This window comes from Rhinolophus sinicus, linkage group LG12, assembly GCF_036562045.2.
Source record: "Rhinolophus sinicus isolate RSC01 linkage group LG12, ASM3656204v1, whole genome shotgun sequence".
NCBI lineage: Eukaryota > Metazoa > Chordata > Mammalia > Chiroptera > Rhinolophidae > Rhinolophus > Rhinolophus sinicus.
Window position 1 is genome coordinate 25,387,769 of NC_133761.1, and position 25,536 is coordinate 25,413,304.

The 25,536-nt window shown below is 38.7% G+C and overlaps 1 protein-coding gene and 1 long non-coding RNA gene across 5 annotated transcripts in view; one reads left to right on the forward strand and one right to left on the reverse strand.

The window, feature by feature from the left end:
- OXR1 (oxidation resistance 1) overlaps positions 1 to 25,536 on the reverse strand; it is a 451,232-nt gene that overhangs the window by 123,538 nt on the left and 302,158 nt on the right. The window lies entirely within an intron of this gene.
- On the forward strand, positions 1,025 to 12,937 carry LOC109457606 (uncharacterized). Its single transcript, XR_002139048.2, has 3 exons — positions 1,025 to 1,143; positions 1,722 to 1,913; positions 9,929 to 12,937. It is a non-coding gene; the product is annotated as an uncharacterized LOC109457606 (long non-coding RNA).

Genomic DNA, 25,536 nt, shown 5'->3' on the forward strand with positions numbered 1-25,536 from the left:
CCTAGTGGAATGTCATCTAAGTTAAGATTTAAAGGAAGAATAAGTCAGGCAAATAGAATTATCTGTTGAAAAAGTAGTTGGGAACAGGAAAGGAAAAGTGCTCAAGGCATAAAGACTAACACAAGCAAAGGCCCTGGGGCCAGAGAAAGGTTGAGAAGCCCACTGTGACGGCAGTGTGGTATGAGACAGGATAAGATAAATTACGACATAGAAAGAGAGGAGCAATATGAGGTTTGAAAAATAAACAAAAAATAGAGCCTTTCTGTGCCATATAAATCATACTGAGGATTTGGATTTTAATGTGAGGGCAATAGGGAGACAGAGAATATCGAAGGAAACTCAGGTTTAAAGGGGTATTATAAAATCAAATGTGGAAAATGTTGAAATACCTGTGGAATACCCTAGTGGATATGTCTAGGGTCTTGAGTTTATGATAGTCTTCTTGGCTGGAAACTTAGATTTGAGCATACTCTGTTCACAGACGTGAATTAATATTGCTTAGGATGAACGTATTCTCATGTGTTCTTTACTAGATTCAACCTTTGTTAATATTTTATCCCATTTGCTTTATTTATTCTCTCTCTGATGTTTATGAACACACATAATGTACATATTTGCTGAGCCATTTGAGGGTACATACATGTAGCACGGCCCTTGCCCCTAGATACGTACTTCCTATGAATATGGATATTCTTTTACATAGACACCATGCAGTTTTCAACTTCAGTCAATTTCACATTGGCATAATACTTTTATATGATCTGTTGTCTGCATTCCAATTTTGACTATTAACCTAATAATGACTCCAGACAACAGTTTTAGTTCTCAAGTTAAGGTCTATTTCTTCTGCTATGTTTATTTTTCACAATTACACAAAAATCTAAGAACCACATTTAGTAGTTTGCATTTTTTCCTCCTATATAAGAAGTCATAAGTTTGAAAGGGTATTTCCTTAAATTACTGAAGTGCATTCGTAACAGTTTTTTTTTTTCTTTTTTCTTTTTTAATTCTACAGATTCCATTATCTACATAAGGGCAGAGCCACCATGTGAATAAAGAAGAGTTGCTCAAACTGACCTCCTCTGTACAGTCTGCTTTGGTGTTTTTTTTTTTTTTTTTTTACAAGCAAGAAAGCTTCTTAAGGTCCTAGAGAGCATTCTTCCTATTATTAAGATCACTTCATTTGAGCTGTTTTGAGCTTTTTTTTTTCCTCTGCTCAAAAAAGTAACCTGTTACGAAATGATGAGGGGTTGTGGGGAACAAAGTCCATTGTATAAAGTAAATTTCATGATTAAGGTCACCTTTCAGAAGAATCAAAATTAGAATCTAAAAAAAAAAAATGCAATGCATTAGAAAGCATCAGTTAGAGCTAAATTCACTAGGTTGTCAGTTAGACTTCAGAGTAGGAGGGTATAAACCATCAGAATTCCAAACCTAACATAATCAGACTGCACAATGGGAGGCTTTATTTATAGGAATCCTTTCACACCCACTTACAAAGTTGCTAAACTGGTTTCTGTTTCCTCTGTGGGTGTTGTGGTCAAAGAACAAAAGCATGTCCTGGCTTGTCACTGGGTGCTAAGAGTTGATCTCTGCTGGAAAAGGAACAGCTTTATCAGGATTATTTACCTCCATGAAAGCCCTAAATTAATGTGGCTCAAAGCCACCCACCCATGGGCAAATGACTTCCTTCTCTCACCAGCTTCTTTTTTTTTTTTTAGATATGAGAAATGCACCTGGATTAACCTGCAAGCCACGTCAAAGGCAGAGAGATTGTACAAATCCTAGATCTTTGATGAAAAATAGTACACACAGCAGTCTGTAGCTGCCCGCAGAAACCACCACCAAGATGACCAAACCATATTTCTCATTAGGCTATTGGAAGATTTGCCCCTAAAATACAGGAACTCAAGGTGAGCATTCATAAAACAGATTCCTTAAAAACAACGTCAAATGGTGGGGCTCCAGTGTAGTGGTATAATTCGGGGCTTTGAAATCAGACACATCTGAGTGTCTGCTACTGAATTCTCTCTGTGCTACTCACTGTGTAGCTTTGACTAAATAAAGCTTTCTATACCCCAGTTGCCTCACTAGTAAAAAGGAAGAAATGACATCTACCTGCCAGGGCATTGAATTAGGATTAAATGGATAAGTATGTAAACTGTCTTAAGTACAATGTCTACCATATGGTAAGTGCTTAAAAACAATTCCCTGAGCCCTTTAGCATGCTGACAAGGACTAATTTGATACAAACCAGGAGGACTGATTTAAGGCAGACGGATTGATTTAAGACAGAGGGATGGAATGGAGGGACCTGAGACTTCCTGGGGTGATGGCACAAACCAGTGAAGGAAGGAAAGCAGGAGAGAGTTAAGAAGCTTTGCCTATAGTCCAGACAAGGGCCCAACAAGCTTGAACTTGGATAGCACCAGTGAGGAAGACTACTGGAGAGGGTTGTGAAAGTGTTTGGGAGTAGAAGGGTGCTGGTGATTCCTGATAGTCGCATCTATGTGACAAAGAGTGGTGCTGCCCTTGAGGCCATCAGGGAGGAAGCTATGACTTTAGTCAAAAAGGGTCATTTGAATTCTGGAGATGTTTTCAGAGACACAGAGACTATTAGGGGGGAGTTGCCTAGCTCAAGCTGGACACGTGGTGCTTTAAGCTGCACAGAAAGCCGAGTACTGTTCCACTTTAGGGGCATCAGATATGTGCAGGTGAGTTGATACCATAGCAGAAAATATCCCCCAGAAAGGAAGAAGGGTAGAGAGAGAACAGGAAAGCTAAACACCTGTGCATTTAGGTCAGCCGTAACAACCCTGTTCTTTGTTGTTCAGCTTTAAAGGCAGAGTGCCAAAGTTACTGTTTGTAAAAGGTGTTGAAAAACATTGTGGGGAGGGCTCTGCACTCATCTGGTTTCTGGGACATTGGTCAGTTGGCATCTTCTTACCTAAACAACAAAACCATTCAGAGAGGGTTTCTTTTTCTTTTTTCGTTTTTTTTTTTTTTTTGCAAGGGGCAGGGTATAAGAATAGCAAAAACTAGCATTCACTGTGTGTTTACTTAGTGTCAAGAACTCTGGTGTACTAGGCAGAATGATGGCCTCTAAAAAAGCCTTTGTCCTAACCCCCAGAACCTATGAACATGCCACCTTACGTGGCAAAGGGGGAATTACGGGGACAGATGGAATGAAGGTTGCGAATCACTTGGCCTTGAACTGGAAAATTATCTCGGTGGGCCCAATGTAATCACACGGGTCCTCCTAAGTGGAAGATGGAGACAGGACAGTTAGTGTCTGAGTGAGGCATTATGAGGAAAGACTTGACCCGTCATTGCTGGTTTTGAAGATAGCAGGGGGCCACAAGCCAAGGGTTGAAACTGGAAACCTCCAGAAACCTCCAGAAGCTAGAAAAGGCAAAAAGGAGTAAAAATAAAAATAATCCTCCCCTAGAGCCTCCAGAAAGGACCACAGCCCTACCCGCATATTGACTTTAGCCTAGTGAGATGCATTTTGGACTTCAGACCACCGGAACTATAACATAAATTTGTGTTTTTGTAAGCCACTCACTTTTTGGTAATTTGTTACAACTGCAACAGGAAACTAATACATCTCTAGTAAATACTCTGGTAAATACATACCATACCTGAGTCAGGACCTATTATCCCCATTTTACAGAAAATAAAAATGGAGGCTTAGAGAAGTCATACCCTGGTCTGATACCAAAGTCCATACTATTAACCACTATTTTCTCCCCCTCCAAATTCTTCTGAATATCTAGAGAGGAGCCTCCAGTCATCACCTTTCTTTCTTTCTCCCTTCCTCCTTCCTTCCTGTCGTCCTTCCTTCCTTCCTATTTTTCTTCACACGCCCTCAGCACAAAAGAATAATTCTGCCATAGTGCAAATTAGAAGTCCCAGGATCTCACCTCCTTCAATTTGTACGATTTCAAGAAATCTAAGCTGAAGACAGCATTAGGTAGCGTCTGACCTATTAACTGATTGTAATCTGATGTGGCTTTTTACTCAGAATGACATTCTGTGCTATCTCAAACCCTTCGTGGAAAGAGATGTGTGAATCATTTGCATACACACGTGCACAGACCACACAGACACACCAGTCACATACTTGTACACATACATAAGCAGCTCAACTCATTTCTGCAATGCTTCCCTGTTGGTGTAACCTTCAGGCATATTACATAAACTTTTTGGAAACAACTCTGAGAACACACACACAAAAAACACATAACAAATATCAAAAGAAAGGCCCATCTTCTATGTTATTGCAAACAGCTGTAAAACCATTTGTTAATCAGCTGTGTACTAGAAAGTGAGTAAACAGTTTTATTCAATAAAACTCTTCCTGTCTCCTTTTTATCCCAAGTTTAAAACCATGCCACCCAACACTTTAGTAAAGCAACCGAGTTTTGTTACTGCATATATTTCTGCATCTGTCCACAGCGGGGAGGGGGAAATGGATGAGCTCAAAAACGGATTTTTTTGTGCTGCAAGTCTCCATAAGAGCAATACCCACACAATTTTACAGAAAGCTATAAAACCAATGTTGTCAAGAATATCTGCAATACTGCACGTGACAGAAAGGGAACAGATGGTGGCAACTAAGAGCTGTTGGTGAAATTCACATAAATATGCAGATTTGTCCAACAAATTACACATTTTGTGTTTATGGTACTAAAGCATGAACACAGGGAATGAGTTTTGCACTCTCCCTCCACCAGTAGTAATGGCCTTCTGATATAGCCATATTTTCCTGTCCTGCATCTCTTGGTTATGGACAGCCTATGTTTTTCAAATAACTAGGCAGTCCATGACTGTGGAACACAACAAACTTCATAGGTAGACGATAAATTTGGGAGGGAAAGAGCAAGAATAGGAGTCCAAATATTTTCGCTTTAAAACTAATCAGTTGCAAAAACCTTAGATAAGCCTTTTAAATTAAACTTATGAAGATCCCTTCCTGTTGTAACATCCACGTTTGCACATAGCAGTTTCCTTCTTAGAGCCGATAGGAGAGCATATCTGCTGCTCTGAATCTCTCTGACTTCTGTCTGGGATCTCTAAACCCTCTTTTAAAGTGCTCGCTCAATTAGGTCAGGCCCACCCAGGATATGTTTCTGGTATAACAACATCAACTGATTAGGAACCTTAATTCCATTTCCAAAATCCTTTCACCTTTACCATATAACATAAATGAATCAAGGAAGTTATCGTCATAGTCATATTCACGTTACTGCACATGCCCAATGAGTAAAGATCACACAGGAAATGTATACTAGGGGATGACAATCTAGGAAGCTGTTATGGACTGCACGTTTGTGTCCCCTCAGAATTCATATGTTGAAGCTTAACCCCAGTGGGATGGCATTAGGAAGTAGTGGGTCCTTTGAGAGGTCATTAGAGTTAGATTAGGTCATGACAGTGGAGCTCCCATGAGGCGTTCGGTGTTCTTATTTTAAGGAGATTGAGGAACCAGATTTCTGTCTCTCTTGGCCATGTGAGGATACAACCAAAAGCCCTCTGCGAACTAGGAAGAATGTCTGCATAGGACACCAGATCTGCCAGCACCTTGATCTTGGACTTCCCAGCCTCCACAACTGTGAGACATACATGTTGTTGAAGCCACCCAGTCTGTGGTATTGTTACACCAGCCCAAACCGACCAAGACAAACTTCTGTGTACCTGTCTCCCACCTCATCCCATACTTGTCTTTGGGTAATGGGATCTTGCATTACGTGTTTTCTTTTTAATACCTTTTGTATTTGCTGACTTTTCTATACTGCCTACTGTTAGCATTCTCCCTCTGCAAATGGACCTGAGATCATGTCATTCTTTCCGCTTAAAATCTTTCAGTGCCTTCCCTATGTTCTTAGAAATCTCCAAACTCCTAGCAGCCTAGAAATCCCTGCATGATCTGGCTCTTGCCTGCTTCTCCAGCCTCTATTTCCTTCAGAGAACTTTTTAATTATCTTGTGTTTTGTCCATTTCCCTGACTAGAATGTAAGCCTAAGGAAAGCAGAGCCCATCATGTCTTTTTCTCCACTGTATCCCAGCACCTAGCACCAAGAGATTGCTCAGTAAATACGTGATGGGATGAACAAACTCCAATAGTAACTGGGCTTCCTAACATCAGCCTATGTGACACGAACCACATAAGTAAATCTGGAATAATAGAGCCAAACATGAGGACCCTTTTGCAGTCAAGGAACTGATTCATCCATGAAGCAAAGATTTTAGAACACTCAACAATGATAGACTTTCAAGTAATAATCACAAAAACAGGCCTATTACACTCTTGTTGGTCAGACCAATCTACTGTTAAAAGTTCACAAGTTGTTGTTATTTTTATCCTAAAACAAAAGAGACTACCATCAATCACTACTATTGCTGATATGATTGACAAAAAAACTTGGTAGCTTCAAAAGTTGATGAGTGCTTGTTACTGGAATTGTTCCAACAGAAGTGAGCTGCCACTTGTGGGAATGTTTCAGAAAGGCTCTGAGCCTTGAATGAGAGGTTGGAAGAAATTGCTGTTCAGGTTGGGCTAAATCATAAGGGTAGATAACTGCCGATCCACAGGCCACATTTATTTTGTGGATGGGTTTCTATGGAAGACATAATATTTACCTTTCATCTGGTTTGAATATTTCAGATGGGGTATATACTCTCAAATTGCCACCACTTGTATTATTTGCAAATGATGGGTATACTCATTTATAGTAACTGCTTGGCTCCAAAGCAGCATATGGGTTTGTTACTCTTAGACTCTCTAAAGTTTTCTTTTAACACCTGACTATAAAGGTCAAGGTGATAAGTTCAGGGAGTGCTTGGGATAGAGGCACACATACTTTACACTAAAAATAGTCATTACTATATGACTTGCAAATCCCTTCTTTCCCCTTTGACCTTGACATTTTAGCCTACAAAATCATACTCTTATTACTTAAGCTTGTGGCTCACTTTAAATATTTTATCTGTAATAAAAATATTAACTTAACCTTTCCCAGTAAGAAACTTGATAACAATCCAATACATCTGTGAACCCAAAGAAAGGTAAAGATCTCTTTTGTTCCTGGTTATAGAATAAACATGTCCCAGTTCAGACATTTGAAGGGAGATATATAAAGTAAGAAACCTCTCTAATCATGTAAATATTGAATTCGGGCTCAATGTTCCTTTGATTTCAGAGTACTGACTTACAATTATATTGTATCAGTGCACATTTTAAACTACTGTGGTGGACTGAGTTTGTGTCATTCCCCCGATTTTTACTGTTTAAGATGCTGAATTAGTATGTGATAAAGGGGATGCTGATATTTTCTCCTTTCAGTGATAAAGAGCAACTGGGAAGAAAGAAATGTGGTCATTGTGCATGAGAAGGAGGTAACACTATTCTCTAAGCTGAAAGCCTCCTGAAGTAACATAAGGTGAACTTGCCTACCCAGTCTCCATTCTCATTTGTTCACAATTTTCTCCAAAAGTCAATTTCTGTGGAAATTTTCCAGCTTTATCAAAATCTGGAAAAACGTACTTTTTAAAATTGAGAACATGAGTAAAAATACCCCCCCTTTTATTTAACACAGTACAATATTAATAAATAGCAATTGTACTCTCAGATTAATAAAGCTGCGCTTGGCATTTGCTTCATCAATGTGAGTCTACAAATGATCAATGACTACTTGAAAACTTAATCAGTAAGAAATTATGTTAATTCTTTTGAGGTCCTGGTGCCATTTAGCCAATTAGAATGTACGGGGGCCACGGAACTGTCACAGAACAAACAACTTAGCTTCTTGTTATCACAGAAACAGTCCATCACCTTATAATAGGGGAAAGGGAAAAACAAAACAAAACACGTATTTGGCTTGCTAACCAAAAATTTAAGGTATTATTAAGGTAATGTATGTCATTACTTGTACTTGAAGCCCACCTTGACTATAATTTTTAATTACCTAAATACCTTTTAAATAGTATTAAATTTAGACCCACATGTTTCTTCTGGAGTAACAGTTATTTAAATATGGAGTAAGAGGCTTGAATGTCTTAAGTTTTTGTGGTATTGGTCAATTTCTTTGAGCCAACAGAACACATCATCTACATTTTGGTTACAGAGCAAGTAATCAAGGTGAAAATTGGGATTTTCTTTTCATAGGTTGTGTTTCAACTGTTTCAGGAGGTTGGAATGTGAGATTTTGAAATAGTTGCCTACTAGTGGCTTTATTTTACCACAATTTGAACATACCAGGAAGTATTTGCAATGGTAGTCTTTCACACCAGTTCTCCTGTGGTCTAGTGGAATATAGGTTTTCATTTTGGTGAGGAATTGATAATTCTTAACTTTAGTTGCAGTATTGCTGTTGCTTCTTATTTCCAATTAAATAAATACAGAAATACTTGGCCTCCCACTAACAACCTTTGATGGTGGAAATAAACTGCTCACTTTCTTAAATTATAGTTAAGTATGAGTTATTGTTATTTCTTCACCTAAGCCTCGGGTGTGGGATAAAGAGGACACCCTGTAGTTGCCTCTGATAATACTTAGATTCTTCCCCATTATGGGGTCAAGTGGGAGACCTAAGGATACGGTACCAGAGGCCTTGTGATTCTGCAGAGTTGTTTCATCCCCACGGCTCCTTGCAAGACAGGAAAGGTTACCTTTATACCTGTGTGTGCTTATGCAGAGAGATGTTCATACCTGCACCTTCCTCAGCCACATAGAGATCAGGTATATTTTGTGTAAGAACAGAGACTGAAGGCAAAAATTGTCTTGAGGAATTGTTGAAACTAGTGGTCATCTTGGAGGATGAGTCAACTTCAAAAGTCATATTGTAAGCTTGATTGAATATGATCCCAATCAATTAGCCATTAGTGATCCATAATCCATAATTGATTTTAATCCAAGTATTACAGCATTTGGTAGGCAATGATATAGTCTTCACAAAGTCAGCTCAATTTAAGGCAGTTACATTTGCATAAAATATAAGGTACCTTCTATTAATTTTCTGAGGGCATGATAGCCCACAGTTGTGAAATTAAATTTTTAAAGACTATATTCAAGGGCAAAATTTATACTGAAATTTCATCCTGAATGTATTCCATCTAATTATATAAATATGAATATTAAGCACTTCAAAATTAGCAACAGTTCTGCTTATGACTTTTGTTTTTATAGATATTTTTATCTGTTCCAAAACTATTAAAAAAACACTAGTTTTATCTACTATACAGCTATATAATATGTAGCTTAAAAACAATTGTCTTTTGAATTTTGCAACCTTTTGGTTTACCTAACACAAAATATTAAATGTAAGTAAATCGAAATATAATGTGATATTCACAAACAATTTTTTGTTTGTTTCATGGGATACATGTGTTTTGCCAAGGATGTGATTTCATACATTAATAATAATAACTTTTTGAACATGAATTCTAAATATCATGGACTTGCAGAAAAGCAGACTTGCCTGGATATCTGATTATTTTTAGAAAGTGCTCTAAAATTATGATATTGAAAAGCACATATAGTAAGTAAGGACTCAAACAGCATACACAGCAGTGAATCACTAACACCATCATTTATGATAATCTTTTTCTTTGGTCCAAATTTTATTATTAGATCAAATACTTACATAATTTGGCACTTTTAGTGGTTGCTTTGTTTAAAAAAAAATGCTTTTAATTCTTTCCTTCATTGTATTTCAAGTAGTTAAAATTCTATATAAGGAAACTGAGGTACAGAGCTGTAGTTGGAAATTGCGCCTTTCCATTATACTTCATTGAACTGCATTTGTTGTTTTGAAAATTTAGTTAAGCAACATGATCTGCACCTTCTGGTTAATTAAGAGTTTTTCTAAGTCTATATATGAGGATGTAAGTAATTTTTGCCAAAATTGGAATGTTTATCACTCTTCAGGAACTCATCATGAAACAAAAGACGAAGCAGGACGAACAGATTGAGGAACTCTCTACTGGACCGACTCTGGTCTCATGCAATGTCCTGGGCATTAAAAAGAGGGCAAGTTCTACGAGGGCTTGTTTATACAGAGACTGTATATAAACAAGAGCTAGTGAGAGGTGGTATGAATGGAAGGAGCCCCTGGGCTGATGTCCTGGTTCTGGTACTTCCATGTGGCCCTGAGCTTGGAAGATCATTTGACTTTCCTAAGCCTCTTATGTCTCATCTGTAAAATAGACCTCCTGGGGTTGCGAGAACCAAATGGGAGTGTAGGTCCGAGGTCTCTGTCTACTTGAAGGCCCTAAGGAAGCCAGATGTATAAACAATCAAAATTTCAAATTAAAATACTCCAGTGTATTTTGTTTCTCCACTGGAGCCAACAATCTGCCATTATTATACCTGGAAGGGGTGAGCAAGGATAAGAAGTTCCCGAAGTTCTAGCTCTACTGTGAGTGAAAAATGAAAATAAATGAGCAACTTTGGTGCATCGTGGGCCAAACATTCATGGCAGACAAACTGGACTACGGTGCCTGTGATCTCTACTACGTCCCTTTGGGTTAATGATGTTTACTGCTACTTGTTCCGCTCGAGGGAGTCACAGCTGTGGACATTTCCCACTCATGTGGAAGATCTCTGCTTAGCCAAGAGAAGATGAAGTAGCAGGAAACTCTGAAAGTAGGACTCAAACTCCAGTTTGCTTCCACGGAGTGAAGAGAGGACAGGGAGAACAGGACTGAGAAAGTGCCAGACATTGTTAAGTAATTATCAAAACTGGAGGAGTTCTAAGAGGCCCAGGGAAAGAGAGCTACCTTCTTTTCTGTAGTGACAGAGCTGTGACAAGGGCAGGAAGCACCTGGCAGATGGAAACTGAAGTTAGCAGAAGCAGTGAGCTGGAAGACCATACCTTATGAAGCACTAAGCTTGTAGAGGAGGCATGTATAAAGCGACAAAGCTATAAACATTGTAGGTCAAAAAAATAAAAAAGAGGTGGGGAAAGGCTGATCCAGTCAGATTATGGATTTCCCCATTTCCAAGCTGCAGGACTCCTCTGGAATAAGTCACAAAAGTTTAGGTGAGGGCTGGGGAATCATCATGTCGGGCTCTGAAGGGGAAGTGCTAAGACAAATTACAATGACCAGGAGAAAGCTGTGGAAGGCCCTGGACTTAGAAGATTTTGCATGGGAGGTTCTAGAACTGCAACGTGCTGTGTAGTTTGAACAACTGACTAAGAAGTCTTTTATTCATCAGTTGAAAGACCCACAGTGTTCCCTAAACTGTGCTAAGCACGGGGGATACAGTGATGGAGAAGACAGTCTGAGCTCTTCTGGAGCTCAGAGACAAAGAAATGAGCAATTACAGAGGAGTAGTTAGTACCATGATAGGGCTAACACAGGGTGCTCGGGAAACATGACCTGGGGCCGTTGATCTCAGCTTTGATGAAATCGAGGCAGCTCACCACAGGAAGTGATGCCCCAGTGGAGACCAGAATAATCTTTTGAGGGTGGCTACAGGAGGGGACAGAGAACAGCATGTGCGAAGGTCCAGAGGCAGGAGAGAGCTTAGCAAACGGGGAAAGGGAAGTAGGTCAGTATGGCTCAAGTGTAGACAGTGAAAGGGAAATTGGCAAGAGATGACGTGGAGAGGTAAGCAGAGGCCAGATCACGAAGGGCCTTGGGAGTTTTGATTAGAGGTTTAGGGAATCAGAGGCGAGCAATGAGGAAACACTGAAGGGTAAGAAACTGAAGCAAATCTTTAGGCTTCATTTTATCATATAAAAAGAGATAATTCCACTTGGCTCAGTAAATTATAATGAACATGAAATAAAAATGTGTGAGAAGAACTTTGTAAGCTATAAAGCTTTATAGGAATATGCTGTAATATTATTCCTTTCCTTCCCTGGGAAAATACGAAGTACTAAAAACAGACATTCTTCTAATTTTGTTGAACTGCTTGTATTACATTTGTCTTCTTCTCTTGGCTTTAAAGATATGTATTATATCAGTATGTCTAGTATGTACCAGTTCTTCACCACTTAGCTTATACTGATTTGATAAAAGGGGTGGGGGAATTAAAATGGGAAACTCAACTAAACACACCGACATCCACTCCGCAAGTCATTGTGCAAAAGTCACGTGAGACCCACCCTGACTTGCTGATTTAAAAAATACAATGTGTACGCTGCTGGCCTGGTCCCTTTTAGCCTGCTCTACTTTCACTTTTTTTCGTTGAACTTTATTTCCTTCTAGCATGTCAGGAAATTTATTATTTATTAGTTCTGGTATGTAAGCTCCTTGAGGGCAGGGATCTTCATCTATTTTGTTAACTGATGGATCCCTTGGACTTAGATGGGTGCTTGGCACTAGTAGGTCCTCAACAAACATTTATTAAGTGAATGAATAGATAAAAGGGAAGTGCAGTAGCAATTTTTGCGAAAGTTTGTATTTTAAACATCATATGTGGTAAATTGAAATTGCAAGATTAAAGAAGAAACATTTGTAATCCATTTTTAAAAATCTAAAGCCTTATTCAACACTTTCCTCTACCAGGGTTCCTACTAAGTAGTCTCCTCTGACCTGGATCTCTTAACAGCCTATATATATAGTTAGACAAGCTGCAGACCCCATTTTCAAAATATTCAAATGTGTACTGAATCTAATTGCAGCAAGTTACAGAGATTTTGAATACTGCTCTTGGAGCTGTATTTACCACCTTTATCGGAAATGCTTCATTCCTATTATGCCTGAGGGCTCGTTCACAAGCACGGAGGAAAAGGCTCCTTCCACCATTGTTGCATGCTAGTAAAAAGTGACCACAAAAACAAGACAAATGCTGTCTTTCTTCCTTTTCCCCCCAAGAGGCATACTTCTGGCATTCTTAAGGGTAAATGATGTGAATGAAAAATGTATGTGACTGGAAAATGTAATGATGTGAATGGTTGTTAATAAAGCAAAAAGTGAGTTCTGTGCATGCTCCTTTTCCAGAGTCCAGGATCTATGATAATTTTAAAGCAAGGATTGCAAATTGGTGGCCCACAGGCCACACCTGGCCCCCACACAGAAGAGTGTGGTTTTGTCTATAAGTTTCATAAACTTTTTTTTGAATTGTCAACACTTAAAAAACAGGAGGTTTTGCATAAAAATCCAAAATCCAACCTCCATTGAAAATTCTGGCAGCAGTGGGTGGGCATTTCTGCAGAGCAGCAGCTTACTGGAGCCAGACAGTAGCTGCCTGTTTGAACAGGCAGGTATTTTCCATTTCTAGAAAGTGTCCAGCTGGACACTTTCTCTCCCACATAGTAGTTGCCCCTGCAGACATCAGGGACTTTGTAAAGACTGAGCACCTCCTAGTGGGAAAGAGACCAGTTTTGGTTCATGTGTGTCCACTCTGCTATTTGTGTTTCGTAGGTCTGTTCTGACTTAGCAGCAACATAAGTCAATCCGTTTTACCAGTCCTTGGGCTCTAAATTCCATGCCTCATATCACCTCTGGGTGGCAGCCTTTTCTACTTTAGGTGCAAATGATTTTTATTTTTATTTACATTTGCTCTTAGAAGAGATTTTGAACTCATTCACACTGAAGGCAGAAAGACTTTACAATGTCTGCAGACAAGAGATATAATGCATGTTGTACACAAGTTCAGACGATTAAATTTGAGAACTTGTTGCAATGATGTTGCTAACCTTTTTTGACATCAGAGGGATTATTCATTATGAATTTGTACCAACTGGGCAAACAGTTAACTAAGTTTACTATTTGGAAGTGCTGAAAAGGCTGCATGAAAAAGTTAGATAACAATGACCTGAATTTTTCACCAACAACTCATGGCTCTTGCATCACGACAACGCACCAGCTCTCAGCACTGTCTGTGAGGGAGTTTATAGCCAGTAAACAAATAACTGTATTGCAACACCCTCCCTCCTCACCTGATCTGGCGCCCAATGACTTCTTTCTTTACCCGAAGATAACGGAAATATTGAAAGGAAGACATTTTGATGACATTCAGGACATCATGGGTAATATGATAATAGCTCTGATGGCCATTCCAAAAAGAGTTCCAAAACTGCTCTGAAGGGTGGACTAGGCGCTGGCATCAGTGCACAGCTTCCCAAGGGGAGTACTTCAATACTGACCATAATGATATTCAGCAATGAGCTATGTCATACTTTTCCTAGGATGAATTCACGAACTTAACTGTCAGACTTCATATATACCACATCTTCTTTATCCAATCATCTACTGAAGGACACTTTGGTTGTTTCCATGTCTTGGCCACCGTACTAAAGCTGCAGTGAACATTGGAGCATGTATATCTTTATGGATAATGTTTTCAGATTTTTTGGGTAGATACCCAGGAAAGAGATTGTTGGGTCATAGGGTAATACTACTCCGCCATAAGAAAAGATGAAATAGTGTCATTTGCAACAACATGGGTGGATCTTGAGATTTTATGCTAAGTGAAATAAGTCAAATAGGAAAAAGTCAAGAACCATGTGATTTCACTGATATGTGGTATTAAAACTGAAAACAACAAATGAACAAGACAAACAAATGAAGAAACAAAAAGCCATAGACACAGACAATAATTTAGTGGTTACCAGAGGGTAAGAGGGGAGTGGGGCGGTAGATGAGGGTAAAGGGGGTCAAATATATGGTGATGGAAGGAGAACTGACTCTGGGTGGTGAACACACAATGTGATTTATAGATGATGTAATACAAAATTGTACATCTGAAACTTATGCAATTTTACTAACAATTGTCACCCCAATAAACTTTAATTTTAAAACAAGACATAACACAAATAAATTATAAAGTTCTTAAAAAGAAATAGCAGACCAGTAAGCAGTAATTTAGGGGTGGGTATATAGAAGAGGTTGCCAAGATTTCTCTGGGGACAACATCATCCTCTATTCTTGTGTGTAACAAAGAGGACCACACCTAGCTTTGCTGGTTTCAGGACTAGATGAACTAGATGATGAATTAATTTAATTTTGTGTTAATTTAAAAGATGATGAAATTTCCTCTGACACAGCGATATTGGAGATGATGAGGTGAAGATATGTCCCTGTTAAGGATTCACTTTTTGGGGACAAAAGAAGAAACCAGCCATCAAAATACAGAGCCATATGTCCCATAAACTGTCAGAAAAAACCCCGAAATCCTCAAATTTAATAGACGCTTAGTTTTACTTCCCCTGTTTGAGACTGAGATATGGTGGCTGTTCCGTGGGGCGTGGTAGGACCCTCCCACCCTGCATACAGCCTTGGCAAATGACCAAAGCATACTCTTCAGTTCGTGATCATAATTTCCACAGCCTGACTTACTTGGTTAAATCAGAATCACTTAAACCAGGTCCATCAAACACCTACTATGTCTATGCTCCTGTGCTAGGTGCTATTTGGGATACAAAATTGAGCGAAATCAATTCTATATGGTACTTTTATGGACAAAAAAGAAGCCCTCTGGGTGGGTGCATGCCCATGTCAAAGGGCTCGGTTTGGTGAGTAGAGCTCAGGTTGGATTTCCGCCAGAAATTACAGGCTTGGTGGGGTGCTTTTGTAAAGGGGTCAGCATGCACCCTCATCCATGGTGGCCTTGCAAGTCCTAATCTTTGATGTCAATATTAGAATCTAACAGGCAATGGGGCATGTAGTTAATGAATATCTCAGGATAGAGGCTCACACAGGAAAGCTATGCTTGAAATATTACAGAGATCAAAGAATGGAGTTATTATACAGTTGAGGGATCAGGAAAAGCTTCTTCACAAAAGAAATCTTAAAAGAGAGGTTGCAGTACAAAGGAGGAGAGCGTTCAAGGGAGGGATTCAAAATAGAGGAAAACACTTGAAAAGGAATGGGGAGGGCGGGAGGGACATGGGAGCCCATTTAGAAAATAGGATGTGGTATTCACTGCTAGGGTTTAAGTAATGTTTATAAAAATGGTGGAAATGGGTGGTAAGACTTTAGCAATACATCGGGTCCAGGATGTGGAAGGCACAAAGGTCAAGCCGAGGATTCTGCTTTTAATTCAGTAGCCACTGTCTCAAGTGTTCTTTAGTAGGAGCTAATGATAAAGAGAACAGCTAACAATTGTTGAAAGTTACTGTATGCCAGGCATTTTGCTAAGCTCTTGGCATGAATTATCTCATTTAATTTTCATGACAATCCTACGAAATAGGTACTGTTATTTTCTCCATTTTACAAAATCACAAAACTGAGCTGAGAAAGGTTAATGGCCCCATGGCTGAGTAAGTCAGTAAATGGGAGACCTGGAGTCAAGCCTCTTTATGATTCCAAAGTCTCTAAGTCAGGGACATACTTTCACAATGGTGTCTAAAATGAATGCAAATGGAGAAACCAGGATAGTAAGGCTATTGGACTGTTCAGGTGAGAAGTAATGAGGACCTGAAGTGGCAGTGGAGATGGAATGGAGAAAGCTAATTTGACAGACGTTTCTGAGGAAAAATATTTCAGACTTATTAATGGGCTGCTCAGGAGAGAGCATTGAAAACAAAGGTTTTCAAGAGGCATGATCAGCAGAAGGCGATGCTACAGAGAAAAGTGTGAAAAGGGTAGAAAGGGATTTCCAGGGACAGTTGAGCTGGATGGGCCAAAGGGATATTCAAGTGAAGATATTCAGGAGGCAGGATGGTGGGATGCTAGCAGCCATGTTAAAGATGGAAGCTGCGCTAAGGACAGCAGGAGAGAAAGACAGAGCCCAACGACATTGTGGAAACTGAGTTTCTATCTCTGGTCATTTTGCATGATATAAAGGCTTCATTTGTCTAAATACTGTAATTGGGTCTACACCTGTTAAACATACTCCCTTCCTGATATAGATATCATATATATTTTCACTGAAATAATGGAACATTTAGTTTTGATTGCCCTAATTGCTTTCATTGGCACCCACAACTTACAGAAACAAGGCTGAGGATTCCCCATCATTCCACTCTAGCTCTGCTGCTGCATCACGGAACAAAGGGGTTTTGTTCTGTCATAAAGTGCAAATCCAGAAAAAGTTGACATGAAGTAGGTAAGGAGCATTAGAACAATTCACTCAGTTTGGGCAAGCAGGAACATTTCCAACTAAAGGCAAATCAGAAGCATTTAAAAGTACAAGCATCCTACCTTATTGCTGGGAAGAAAATGCAGGGAGAAAAAAAAAGGGCTTTCTATTTAGAAACGTGAGAGACGGTGTTCATGTTTTTCTAAAAAGAAGTGTCAAAAGAAATCTATTGCTAACTACATGATGTGGGATTCTAGATTTCGTAAGGATCAAGCTAAAGACCTGGCACCTTAGTTGGCCACAAATCCAAACCCACCCCTAACGGTGTCACATGAGAAAAAAAGCGGAGTGAACTGTCAGTGCATTTGACAGCACGACATGTGATTAAGGGAGATTATGGTTCATTGTTTAGATGAGATTTCGAGTAGCCTGCCCGGTGCAGGGAGCCACCCTGTGACGGACCAGAGAACTTCAGAGAGCAACCAGGCTGAAGGCTCTAGGGAGAAGGGCTAGAGCTCTGGGAAGGTCAGACCTCCAGAAGAGGCCCCAGTAGAATAGAAGTTACTGTTTTCCTAACTAGTTGCCCTTTACCAACTCTTGTCCTATAATCTATTTCCTTTTCAATATCCAGACTCATCTCCTGACATCAGGAATAAGGTTAAAATTCTGATTAAATTCTCCAATGGCTTCCTCTTGTGATTTAGAATAAAATCCAATCTCCTCCACATGAGCTGGCCTTGGTTACTTTTCCTGAACGCTCCTCCAATACAGGCAGATAGGTCTGTTTTTCCTCGTATCTTGACATTCCAAATTCACTCCCACTTCTGCGCCTTTGCATGGGTTGTGCCTTCTGCGTGGCTTGCTGGCCCCTAGATCTTTAAAAGCTTGGGAGCTTGGCTTTTTCTCTTCACTTCAGAGTCATTTCCCTAGAGAATCCTGTGTTATACACTCCTGGAGTCAGAAGTGGTTTTGTTTCAAATCTTGGTTCTGCCTCTTAGGATCATTCTGGCTTTGTCTCAGTATCTTCATCTGTAGAGTAAAGTTGCTACTTGTGAGTCACTTGGAGAATGAAATGAGGTACAGAAAGCACTCGGAATAGTGCCTTTAACTTTCTGTTCTCATAGTGACTCAAAGTATTAGTTATCATCGTTACTATTTAATGTATCAATCATAACCTTAAATTATTTTATTTGTTGATATTTTTATTTATTGGCTGTCTAATCACACACAAATATGGGTTTTATCAGTGTAGAGATCTTGTTTTTTCATTTCTCCATCTTAAGTGCTTCTAACAGTACCAGGCCCATAGTAGGTACCTCAAAAATAAATCGAATAGGGGAGAGAGAATGGAGAAGCAGGAAGAAGTGACTTTTCAGTAGTCTAAACCTGAATCTTCCACTATTTGTGTCTCCTTGATCACTTTTGGAACATCAGTTACCTCTTTAGAATAATTCTATAGTATGAGTTACAGAGTTTTAATTTTAGAAGAGAACATGTGAAAAAGTAAAAGTATTTATTAGGCAGCAGGGGGCAGCAGTGTGTAAAAAATGCATCTAGCTCTAATGCTCAGGGGTTGACTCATTTCTCTTGAACTGACTAACTTGAATTTAAATATTCCATCAAGTCATTACATCCTGTGAGATAAGGAAAAAAAATTGATATCCTCAGAGAAATAATAGGTAAACTCTTTTATTTCTGTAAAAATTGTGTTTTCAATTCAAGGATCAAGGAAAACTCGTTCTTGCCTTCTGATTTTATTTCCAAGGAGAAGCAGTTAGTCATGGGACACACAAGAACTGAATTTAAGGACTGTGATGGCAGTGATATTTCCAGTTCCACTGTTTCCTAGCTATATGACCTTGGGACTGTTGGGAATAAGTAGTGAAAGGTAATTTACCTGTAATAATACTATTTAATTCTCAGGCCTACCCACCAAACAGAGACATTAAATAATTGGCCTAATAAGATCATGCAGATGAGATATACAAGCCAAGATAGGAAGCTTTTAACTCTTATGTCTATTATAACAAATTGCTTGTTCTAAAAGTAAGTGAGGGATTACATGAATTTCTTGCAAATAAATGAAAACCAAGGAGGAAAATACTCCTTGCTTGAAAAATTAGATCATTAAATAAGAGGTTCCATATTCAGTTAACCCATTTATCTAGCAGACTTCCCTTCCTCGCCCCCTGCCCAAGTCACTCAAGATAGTTTGGGAGTCCTTTTGAAATACTGAATTTCCATAACATGCTTTCTTTTTATGTTTATACTTAGAACATGGTTCAGCTGGCTTTAACTTCAAGGGCCCAGCATTCTCAGTAATTTCTTATCTAAATCTGTATATTTCTTTTCTCTGTTCTCAGGCGTTCTAGTACCTTCTTTTTTTTCCTTTTCCCCAGCTCAAAAATAGTGGTTTAAATATTAGCATTTCAATCTAGATGCATGCCAATAAAAAAGGACAAACATGCAATCATGAGGAAAGGGCATACAGAGAGGTTTCAAGAAGCGAGGAAGAAGAAAAAGCCAGGTTGTATAGTTTATCTAGGCACAGCAGGGGCCCATATATGTGCATACTGTCAAAGAGAAACACACTGATGAATATATATCAACCTATTTAAACTTCTGTGAGAAATTTAGTCTATTATTTGAGAACATTTTTTATTCAAAATCCATCTTAAAAGAACAACTGTAATTAAAGTTCCTTTGCATTTTCAAATATAACTATACAGTTACGATAAGCAAGCTTTCCAGAGACATGTATGACCATGAACTTCAAGTGGATCTACAGTGCTGCCTGGCTTTTGTACTGTATTTTCCTAATTATGCACTCTCCCACTCGCCTAGAAGATGATTTCACACTGTTTTTTGTCTCCTAATAAGTTCTTCCTCCATCCATATTCTCAGCTGTGGATCTTGCTACCCAATGTAGTGAAAAAGAGAAGCATTCAGAGGACTTCCACAGACTCTCAGTACCACATCCACCCACCCACTCAGCCTCCTCATCTGCTCCTGTTTTAAGCTCATTCATCCCCCCTCCTCTCTCATGTATTCAAAGACAATCCTGAAACTCTCCACTGTCCTCTATATCATCATATTTTCCCTTCTCTACTGGATTACTCTCATCCACATAAAAATGTGCTGTTATACTCGTATCTCCCGTCTTTAAAAAAAACCTCTCTTGACCCAATTTATGCTACATAAATTGCTCTTCTTCTTCTGCTCCCCTATAAGGAAAACCTCCTTGAAATTTTCTGTATTTGCTGTTCCTAATTCATCCCTTCTCATGTTTTCTCTTAAATCCACTCCAACTGGGCTTGTAGGCCGACCACTGCCCTGCTCTTGCTATAGTCACCAATTACCTCCACCTTGATAAAACCAGTGGTCATCCAGTTCTGATTCAACACATTCATCTTTACCTTCCTCTCCATACATTTCTTCACCTGCTTCCAGGAGATCACAATCTCCTGGTTTTCCTTCTACTCCACTGGTGTCCTTTTGTCTCTTTTGTCAGATCTTCTCCTCAACACTGGAAACTCCAGGCCTCAGTCTTGGTCATCTGTGGCTGCTGGCTCTTTTTGTGTAAGCATCCATCGTTTTTGTTATCATCTATATGTCGAAAACTCCTAAATGAACATTTCCAGCACAGATTTTACACCCCAAACTCCAGATCTGTAGAGCCAACTTGGTTATTCTCTATTTCCTCTTGGAGATCTAGTTAACATCTCAACATGTCCGGAAATAAACCAAATTCTTTGCAAACCTGTTCCACCTTCATCTTTCCCACTTTACATGAGGAAGGGTGTGCTCATTTGCCTTGGCCAAAAGCCTTGGAGGCAGACTTGACACCGTATTTTGTTTGTTTTTACTTTCTATTTACTCTCTTACATCCCACATCCTATCAATCAGGAAAATCTGTTTGCGCCACATTTATTAGATTTGTGCAAAGCAATTGTGGTTTTTGCAATTATTTTAACCTTTTATACTGCAATTATTTTTGCACCAACCTAATAAAATATATCCAGAATGTAACCACTTCTCGCTATCTCCCTAACTATCATCTTGGTTTGAGCCACCATCAATTCTCACCAGAATCACAGCAATAACTACCTAACTGGTCTCTACTTCCATTCTTGCTGGTCTAAAATCTATTCTCCACATTCCAGTTAGAACGAGACTTTCAAAATGTTTAAGTCAGATCTTGTCACATTTTGCTCAAAATCATTCATCACTCCTCACTTTACTCTGAGCAAGAGCTATAGTCCTATAATCCAGAATAAAAGCTTCTAAATGCCATATAATTTGGCTTCCATTCATTACCTGTCTAAACTCATCCCCCATCTACTCTCTCCTTGTTCACTTCTTTCCAATCACATTCAGATGTTCCTGAAACATAAAGCAAGCTCCTGCCTCAGGGCCATTCTTTCCTCCTTCCTGGAATTCTATCTCCCCAGGTATCTGCATTGCTAAGCCCTCACCTCCTAAAAGTCTTCCCTCATCTTCATCACCTTCCCAATGAGGCTTACTCTTACTACCATTAAAGAAAACAGCAACACACCCTTTCCCTGGCACTCCTGATCTCCTTTACCTGGCTGGACATTTTCTTTACTTATGAGCACTTCTCACTTAATTTCCTAAACCATTTATTCATTTACCATGTCCATTCTTTATTTTTTTTGACTTTCTCTACTGATATATAAACTCCACGAGGAATTGAATTACTATAATATATAGAATGATGGATAATGAGGTAACGTAATTATTTTTTAAAAAGTAGTAAATTCAATCAGGGAGAAAGATAACTTGTAATCTGCATAAGGGGTACATGACCTAGTAAATTAGTTTGGACAAAAGTTGTCTGAGGGGATAGGGGAAAAAATGAATAAGGGAACATGTGATTCACTAGGGGGTGAGAAAAGGGGTGGGCTTGAGAAGCGCCACTGAGAAGTGGCTTGTTATCCCATATTTGCATACAGCTTCCTAGAAGTAGCACTGAGAAGCCTACGAATCACCATCTACAGCCCAGATCAGTGACAGAGTAGCTGTAGTAGACTGGAGATGATAATAGTGGTCTCATTGGCTGAATGAGTAACTTTTAATGCCAGAAAAGTATATAAAAAAGTACAGAGGTGATGAAGAAATGAATATTGCTCAAGTTGGGTTTATTGAGGATGCGAATTTTCTAATTAACATGATGATTTGATAACCTTTTGTCTCTTTACAAGCTTAGTTTTAATTTTTATCAAAGAAGAACTAAAGGAGCCAATAGTTATTTTTCCTGGGCTTCTGATAAAATAAAGCAGTTTGTCCAATCCTTTTCTTTTTCACTCCCCAGAGCCAGTCGTGAACTCTTTCTATTCTGACCTGCTCCAGACTGGACTATAGTTATCTTAGGGAATCGCCCTTTAGGGGATCTCATTCACCTCTCTCTTATGGATATCTCCTGCTTCCTAGATTCCACAGTGTTTTCCTTCTTGGTTTACTGTCTTATATTCTTGGGTGAGAAAAAGGGTATGGGAGGGAAATTTTAAAAATATGCAGGTATCAAAATGGCTTTATTCTACTCTTCCACAGGATTTATCACTTTAGTAAAACTTTGGTAGGGAATAATTTTCCATTAGAATTTTGAAGGTGTACCCCACTGTCTTCTAGCTTCTAGTGTGAAGTAGACAAGTCCTATACTATTCTCATCCTTGATCCATTCAATAAATATGTCCTCCTGAAGATTTGAGGATCTTTTCTCTGTCACCAGGTTTCTAAGGTTTCACGATACTATGTCTAGGTGTGGGTCTATTTTTATTCATTGCCCTTGATATTGTGATCTTTCAGTCTGGAAACTCATGTCCATCAGTTCTAGGAAAACTTCTTGAGTTATTTCTCCGACTTTTCTCCCGTCTATTATTCTCTCGCATCTCTTTCTGGAATTTCTGTTTGGACGATGGACTTCCACGTCTGGCCCTCTAATTTCCCGATTTACTTTCCTCTTATTTTCATCTCTTTATCCTATTGTTATACCTTTGGGACAATTTCCTTCAAAGATTTTACTGAGCTTTTTGTTTATGCCACATACCTTTATTCTCTTCGAGCTTTTACTTGTTTATTTTATTTGTTTTTGTGTCACCCTATTCTGATGCCATGGATACAAAGTATTTTATCCTGTTAAGAATATTCATAATGTTATGAGAAGTTTTTCTTTTTTTCCTATATATTTTCTTGTTCCTTCCAAAATTTTTCTGTGTGTTTGGTGTGATCAGTATTCTCATATTAGAAGCTTTCTTAATTGAAAAGTGCTTAAATTAAGGAACATATCTCAATAGCTTTCCTAGTTAAGAATGGGGCACTATAAAAGCTGATAGGCAATGAAGCTTGTCAGCTACAATCTTTATTGTAAGATTCTCTGGTGGGGCTGATTCTTAGGAGAATTCTCAATGTCAATAACTTCAGGTCTTTTCTTGTGGGTCAATCTACTTTGCAAACAGACTTTTTAATTCTACCTTTAATCCTACTCTGTGATATACTCAATATCCCCAGCTGCCTTTTGGGAGATCTAGACTGCAAATCTGGTGCTTCTTTGCTTTTCCCACTATTAGCTTTTACTTCCTTGGGTCCCGTAAGCCATTTGCTCTCCACCTTCCAAAATAGTGTTGCTGTTATTTCCTCTCTAAGTATTTTGTCCTTTTGCCCTACGTCTCCTTCATTTCAAAAATCACTTTACTGTCATGTTAGTTGAGTATCAGAAAGGAACAGACCTTAATGGTTATATTTAATCTGCCATCTTTAACTGGAAATCTCGCTTCTAGTCATGATTTTAAGATGTTTTAAATGCTTAGAAGAATTTACTACATTTATAGATTGATTTATTAGTTTTATAGGAGTTGTTTAAGTGCTTAGAAAGTGTTGGCTTATTACCTTTTAAGTTTGCCCCATTACACATTTACAGTGTTTGTTAAAAATTACATAAAAATCACTATTTGTTAAAAATCACTTGCAAGGTGGCCGTTTAGCTCAGTTGGTTAGAGTGTGGTGCTGATAACACCAAGGTAGCTGGTTCGATCCCTACATGGGCCACTGTGAGCTGTGCCCTACTTAAAAAAAAAAAAAAAAAAAAAAAAAAAAAAAAATCACTTGCAAGTGTAGTTTGAAATATTTGAAGAAGTTTATTTAACTATGTTTGTAAATAAAAGTAAATTTCAGAGGATCCTAATCTGTTACATTTATGAGTTTAATGAAATCAAGTTATAACATTTTTATACAAAAATATCTGGCCTTATGAATTATGCTTAAATCTTAAGGCAAACTATGCTTTCTAATTAATATTCAGCTTATAAGAGTTATATATTTAAACACAAATAACTTTAAATAGTCTTTTTCATAAAAGAAACCTTTCCTCCCAACTAAAAACCTAACTGATGATGAAATGAAAAAATAAAAATAAAAACCTAACTGATGGACCTGGAGGACATTGTGCGAAGGGAAAGAAACTAGATACAAAAGAATAAATACTACATGATTCCACTTATATGAGGAATCTAAAATAGTCAAACTCATAGTATCAGAGAAGAGAATGGTAGTTTCCAGGGGCTGGGAGGTGTGGGGGAGACAGAAGGATCTGTCAAAGAGTATTAAGTTTCAGTTATGCAAAAATGAGTAAGTCCTAGAGGTCTATTGGTCAACATAATGCCTATAGTTAACAATAGTGTATTGTATACTAAACAAATTATAAGAGTATAGATCTTATGTGTGTTCTTATTATAAAAAAATAAGGTAAAAGGGTGGGAGAACACTTTTGGAGGTAATGCATGTTTATGACATAGATTGTGGTGATGATTTCATGGGTACATACTTATCTCTAAACTCATTAAACTGTATGCATTAAATTTATACAGCTTTTGTATGTCAATCATTCCTTGATAGAGTGCTTTGTTTTTTAATCTGATGGGAATAAGTTTTTAAAAAATAGCATAACTACATCATGTCATATAGAAGCTATGGACATGGAACTTTGTTTCACTTTTGGCTGAGAATCCCATGGCTACAAACTGTGGAGTAGGTGTCACATATCTCCACATCCTAAAAGTGATGCTAAGAAACTGTAACACTGGCCAGCATTCACCACTACCATAAAAGGTATAAAGCAGTTGATATTGGAGATGCCAAGAGAACATTTATTTGGAGAAAGTGGTCAGTCTATTGTGCTTCCACCCCCATCCTCATATGGTTTGGGGAGAAGGATACGGAAAGCTTCCTGCTCATTTCAAGCCAAGTGAGTCTTCAAGAGGACTAGTTAGAGGATCTGGCTGCAGCCAGCTGGCCAAAAAGAAGAGGAGGCTGTGTAGGTTTTGAGCTTCACTTCAAACAATGGCACAGCAAGGCAGTCTATCTTCTGGAAACCAGATGTCCTGGTAGGTAACTCCTATGATGCCGTGGTAGCTAATTCCCTGGAACAGTTTGAAAAATCTCATGCAAAAGGAACATCTAATGAGTGAAAGGTAAGCCTAGAAGACATCTGAGTGGCTGGTGGTTTGGAGTAGTTAGCCATCCTCTGGCATGTTCTATAGAACTCC